At 50.0% G+C, this 6,572-nt stretch overlaps 1 long non-coding RNA gene across 2 annotated transcripts; it reads right to left on the bottom strand.

The window, feature by feature from the left end:
• Positions 1–4,466: 4,466 nt before the first annotated feature.
• On the bottom strand, positions 4,467–6,220 carry LOC119111910 (uncharacterized). Of its 2 annotated transcripts, none has more exons than XR_005095644.1 (3): positions 6,094–6,220; positions 5,336–5,543; positions 4,467–5,063 (listed from the first exon to the last, which is right to left on the bottom strand). It is a non-coding gene; the product is annotated as an uncharacterized LOC119111910 (long non-coding RNA). The 2 variants fall into 2 exon arrangements; XR_005095643.1 differs by having other exon boundaries at positions 5,417–5,543; positions 6,094–6,194.
• Between the last annotated feature and the right edge of the window lie 352 nt (positions 6,221–6,572).

Below are 6,572 nucleotides of genomic sequence, written 5' to 3'. Positions count from 1 at the left end.
TCAGTTTCGGGAAGGATTGTGCCCACTAACCAAAGATGCAGTTTCCTGTCTTTAGTCATTTTTATAAGTCATTGTATTCCATTCATCATTATGGTTTAGGATTCAGCCCCTCAAACTTATTTTGAAAATGTGGCCCCTTGCTCCCAGCTCTGAAAAGAAGTCCGTCAAATCTGGAGAGCAAACTGTTTTGATTGCATTTGCAGCCGCAGCCGCCGCAGCCGCTGTTTTAATCGCATTTGCAGTGTGAGAGGTCTGCACTAGCGATGGTTGACCTCTTACCCCAAACACGAAGCCCCGGATAAATATTTGACGTGCATCACTTCAACATCCTTCGTTGGCCCCTGAAGCTACAGTTTGGGTATACACAAACAAGCCTGCTAGATCGCTGGGGCTTTTGAACTCTATTACCAGCGGCGCCCGCTATGGTAAATCTTCAGAAAAGTCTCGCAGTGCCTTAAAAAATTGACGATTAGTTGTGTTATTCATATCAGTCAACTTCTCATGACACGAACACAACCAACGGCAGCCCACAGCTATGCACCGAACCAACTGCATTACCACGTGGCAAGCAGGCAAGCCCATCTGTCTCAAATGGTACGACGCTTTAAAATGTCGCGCAGCAAACTGAGGTTCGTTCGTTGCAAAATACTGTGGCCAGTCACGATTCTTACGACTAGTAATAAGTCTTGTTGTTTGGTATGTTTACTATTTAGTATGTGAGGTGGATCTTGGCTGAAAAATCTGTGAACAACAATGTTCTGCGGGGCATTGGAAAATCACCGTGTCGCCGGTGATTTGTGACGTCACTAATATAGTGTATAATTGCGGTGTATTTTTGTCACCTGCTAACAATTCCCCTGATTAACGCTTCTATGTTTGGCAGTATCTTGTGGCTCAACTTGCCAATGCAGCGAAACCCCAACGTGTCGACCCCCGTGCTCTACACAAGCTTACGCTGCAAGCGTTAGCGAATGCAGACTAATATTAACCTTTGAGTTTCGTCTCACTGAGATCATATGTTGCAATATAGTTTGGTCTGTTATAACTTATTTCCAGTTTTGCAGTTTTATCACCAACTGACTCGCAACAGTGTCTGTTTTTCACACCGATCACATCCGGTAAACTGGAAGTGTTTTTGCCCCCGCTGTGGTAGCGACAGACACGTGGTGAATGCGAACATCTACCCAACATAAGGCATACGAAAAGTGGAGCTTGATGATGGGTTCATGACAAAGAAAGCAGAAGCAAAGGAAACGCAAAGCCCTTTGAAAATGAGACATGCCTGCAGCTGGATGTATTAACCGAAGAGTTCTAGTTCCAAAGGAGACGCAGAAGCTATTTTGTGATGAGCACATTATGTTTTACACTCTTGGTTGAAAGAAGGCTGCGGCGTGAACTGAGGTACACACAGTATTATTAGTTGGCAGTGTTATTATTGTAACCACGAGTTCCTCGGCCGGTCAAACGCTGTCACGTGAATATGCCTCACCACCCCCACCCCCATCCCCAGCCCCACCCCACCCCCACGCACTGTTTATTCCACGAACCCCAGCGCGAGACTAGCCGCCGCGTGATGCCGCCGCGGTGCTCTGAGCCGGCTCGAACCTTCACCCCTCCCCAGAATTTGCAGATCAGTGAAAGAGGGCCAGGAACGGTGTCAGACGTGGGTAACTGGGAGAGAGCGAAAGGCCGCCGTAGGTGCGCACTAAAGCATATTAAAAGGGATCAGAACGCAGACTGCGCTCGTCGTAAACTACGGGATGCTAATTGTTTCATCAATGCCAGTTGTGATGCCTGCTGACGGGCCAAAGGCATCCGTGGTTTGTTTACAATAGTGTTTCGACTATGATGTTATGATTCGCTACTGGGATGCTGCTTTCTAATGCTGAGATATTGCTGTTCAATAACATGATGCTGCTACCTAAAATGCCGACTCCGTTCCTCGTGAAGGCCCAACGAATCTGTTTGTTTGTCTTCGCCGGCGGCATCGTATTCAGCACGTGAGCCTACTGTGCGTCATAGACTACTCAATGCACAGTTTCTTACCCTCGTAACCCGCCTTCGTGACTTGTGAACGAGCCTGATGGAGATTGTCGGGTGCTAACACACCGAGACCTTGCAAAAGTAAACACGAGCCTATGTGCTGAGCATGCGCAACAACAGTTCGCCATTTTTTCCTTCTCAAGTTTGATGCTGGAAACAGCGCCTCCCCACCATGGCAATTACGATCTCGTGTACATCTCCCAAACCGTCTGCGGCCTGCATTTGTGGTGGGAAGGTGAGCCCGCAGAAGGTTGGCGACGAGAGTCGAAATCGGCAGCAAGTGTCCATCAAAACACCCTTGTCCGCTTGGGTATCTTGGTCGGCTTCGCGTAACCGCTCTCAATGTCTCCAGACCCAGCCTGCTCTGCCACAGGCTTCTCCGGGTTCGCGAGATGTCCGGAGTCTGCTGTCACCGGCTCCAACCGAAGCTTTCTCAGACTGGAGTGATGCCCTGCTGTATTTATCGCTGGAAGCTGCTGATATGCTCCTTGGCGACGGTGTGGAACTCTTCCCCGATCTCTTCGATGTTCGTCCACCCGCTCCGCCTGCTCACGGCCGGATGCTCACCCAGACGTGACGTCACTGCCCGGACGCTGATTCAGATGTGACGTCACTGGCCGCTTCACCCGGAGACAGAACCGTCCGCCCTGTTTGAACCATTCCGTGACATGGTTTACAGGATGCGTTCAACATTTGGAAATATTAAAGCAAGGATGAGATAGGATTCAATAAGCTCACTTGAAGACATCGGTACTTTTAAGAGCAAAAAAAAACTGCTCTAGACAGCGCAACTTCTCTGTTGAGTAAATAGGCTTCCCAATACGTCACTGTTTTGATTACGTCATCGTGTCATGCACAGCATTGTCTGAGAGCCAATTGACAGACGTTATATCTGATCGCCACATGGCTAATGAAATGCAGGATTTGAGTGATGTTATGATGGCGTCATGGATGCCTGAGTGACCTTAAAATACTGTTCCTGAAAAAGTATGCACATCTTCAGGGCGCCTAGCTCAGAGATTGGAGGGATTTAGGTCTTAAGAACTGCAAGGCTTTGAACTGCATCAAATGGTCTTATATATAGCCATTTCATCTCAAAATCTCATTCAATGTGGAACACTTCCTTTAAGGCAGATCCGGGGTTAAAGTGACATCATATTGACTTGATTCCCATCTCTCTACCACGACTGACCAGTGCGCTTATATGCACCGCAATTCAGGTCAATTACGGCTGCCCCGCACTTGCCTTGTATTGGAAGACTAGGTCTTGACTGCGTAACCGAATGCAATTGTTGTAACTATGTAATATATATGTAACATAAATATGATGTAAAAAATTGAATGTTGTAATTCAAAGAGTAGTACATTTGATATTTAAGACACGTGAATGCCTACCGGGACAATCAATGTGCGTTCTGGAAGAAATACTTGGAATAGCTGATCTCTATAACATACTTAGCATAGGTCAATTCTACCATTCATGTCATGCAAGGGAGCCGTAATATTAGCACGAGCAAACGGATAGAAAAGCTGTATAGGTGGCGCCACTGTTCATCGGCTTCGTCCGTTGTTGCGAGGTTGGAGCTTCAGTGTTGATTGATGGCCAGGTAAAGATGGTGCACAAACCGCAGATTTGCATTGGTCTGCGGCGAATCAGATCCAACTCCGAAATCAATCTGATTTTTGCTGGTTTATGGTGCAGCCAGCTCCTTTCAAATTCACTAGTGGAAGCTCTCCGACTTAACCTGTTATTAATCTGCCTTGCAAATGAACATTTCACGAGCATATATTTTGATACCAAGTCAAGCTGAAGCGTTTAGTTCTAGCTATCAAAATGCAAGTAAATATATTTTGATTTCAACAGCAACGGAGACCGAGCAGGAATCCAGCACGCCAGCAATATCATCGTGTGTTCGATGTGTCTTAGGAGTGTGGACATTTTTGTCTTAGTTCATGTGACATATTATTTTTGTCCAGCCTTTATTTACGCTGCGAACATTTGTCAACGCTTCTAAAATTAAATCAGACTCAACGGGGATATCACTTGTTTCTTCACTTATCAGGGTTGAAAAGCTGTGTTTGCATGTATAATCTGAACTAGTTCAACAAAATCCGTAATTACAAAACATCTCTAAAGCGCATAAACTCTACAAAAACCAAGGAATTTTGCTACTGCGGAGAACATCTACACGGTTGATATCGATATGCCAATCCCTTTTAGCATTAGTTCGTAAACACAGCTTGGAAGGTGTGAGCCTTCAAAGGGACCAAGATTAAAGCTGCTTTTCAAATTTCCAGTCTTATACTAGTGCACGCTTGCTTGCAAGATGTTGGCGACCAGATTGGTTCAAACACGGCTTTTGCACTGTTGTAACCACCGAAAGCTCCCATGCTGTAGCTATACGCGAAGCATACAAAACAACTGAAGAGAGAAGTTTTATTTGATTTCGTGGCACAAATGGACGGATTAGATCCAATGGAGTACCGAAGCCACACCTACAAAACACCTGCCCAGTGGCGATCCACGTACACAAAATGCCGCCAGTGCCCCTTATGTCGTGGGCCGCCGCTCTAGTTCGTAAAACGCACTACAAAGACTCAACAATTTATGCGGCGCCGGGCGGACCAGCCCCAGACGTTTCCGCGCGAACTAACCGGGCCGCCACTCCGCGCGGCCCTGAGACCCACCCGTCCCCTCCACCCCGCGGGTCGTCCGCTCACAACGTCCGCCCAGCCGCAGTAGGTACGGGCGCGATCCTCTCCCTGACGCCCCTCAAGTCACGCCCCTCAGCCACTCCCAGAGATAAGAACATCCGCTCCGGGACTGGACCCGACCGCGGCGGCCGGGGTGGCGTTTGTCCGCGGAGGATGCGGCTCTTGACCGCGACAGGCCCGTCCGGAGCAGCCGGCGGCAGCCACGCGACGCGGCCGCGCTCCTCCCGCCACGCTCACATGGTGTGGTTCAGCCGTACCCGGCTGCCGAAGCCGCGTTTGCTTTGCGCCGAGTCCTTGGGCTTGCCCTGTCGGCGTCCACACGGGGCCGTCAGCGACGGCGTCCGTCATATTGTGCAGAAGGAACACACAGCGAGGAGGAGATAAGCTAGAGTCAGCTGCGTGACAGCTAATGTACGCAAAACCTGCTCCCGGCACATTCGTATTACTGAGATAAAAATCAACACTGTACGATAATGCCTTCAAGTTACAAATAAAAAATCTGATCATGATAGCAGCAATGTTCACATTTTTTTGAAGGGATTGAAACGGTGAACAAGACACTGCACTGGATACTGACTGTTGGTGACGTGGTAGGATGATGATGTCGGGCGAGGTCAGGTCAGGTCAGGGAGGCGGTGGACAAGGCCGGCGTCGGTACCTCATTCTTCAGGTTGTCGACCACCTTATCGATGTCCAGCTTGACCGATCCAGACAGGTATTTGCTCAGTACCTTGTCCAAATCAGGATGCTGAAGCCATACTTGAAAAATCGTCTTCGCGTGTTTTCTAATGTAAAGACATCGCAACAGTTAGTTCAAGTCCTATCCTTAAACCATGGGACAGCCATGGAAAAATGCAGAACTTCAGAGGTGAAATGAAAGTAAAGTGCTGTTATCGCCCCGTAAGATCATTTTGACAAATTCAGCAACACCGGTGTCATTACGTCTGTCACCGGAATGAGCGTTAACATCCGGAACATCACCGCAAACTACTGAAGACTAGCTGACACTAACTTTCAGACCCATCTGTAGAGCGTCAGCATCGCAATCTCGTTGTTAGGGACTGCTACCCTGCGCTCTTAAACGACTGCAAGCCCTGCGCGGTCCCTTTTGTACCTCCGGTCCCTCTCACCCCGACTCCAGCAGATATTCACGTCCCTCCGATCCTCTTCTATCCCCTCGAGTTTGTTCCCGCCCTCTTCGGCCTCCTCCATTTCCAACGAATCCTTTCAGTCCCGTTCTCCTCCAGATCTAACAGCGCCTCTCCACGCCCCTTCCTACCCACCCTAACCTCCTACCCTCCCCCTTCCCCGCCGCCCCCACCCATTGGCACATACCGCGTTTGCAGGTCGCCCTCGCGCACCAGCTGCGCGGCCGCTGGCACCAGCCGGTCGGTGATGTCGCGCTGGCCCGAGAGCGAGCCGGCCGCGCCCAGCCGCTGCACCACCGTCGCCAGCAGGCGGGCCACCGTGCAGCGCACCTGGGCGTTGCGGTGCCCTAGACCCTCGCTGGTGACGGCCGTAATGGCGCGCGGCAGGGACACGCTGTCCAGCATTACGTCCAGCGACCGGTTGCTGTCCGCCTTGATGAACTTGTTGGTGTCGCTCGTCTTCTGCAGCAGAATCGCCGCGATCTTCTCCAGGTTCTGGCGGCGGAGCGACGGGCGGGGTTAGTGGCGGTGGCCGATACGGTAGCGGATGCCGTGGGCTCGCGACGGCCTTGCGGAGTTACGAAGAGTAGAGCGATTCCTGCAACATATTCTGCAGCACACGCTGAACTCTACATGAAAGCGATGACGAAAACACGCAGAACGCTA

Source organism: Pollicipes pollicipes, unplaced genomic scaffold, assembly GCF_011947565.3.
Source record: "Pollicipes pollicipes isolate AB1234 unplaced genomic scaffold, Ppol_2.1 Scaffold_2555;HRSCAF=2994_pilon_pilon_pilon, whole genome shotgun sequence".
Classification (NCBI taxonomy): domain Eukaryota; kingdom Metazoa; phylum Arthropoda; class Thecostraca; order Pollicipedomorpha; family Pollicipedidae; genus Pollicipes; species Pollicipes pollicipes.
This window is presented reverse-complemented; position numbering and strand designations above follow the sequence as displayed.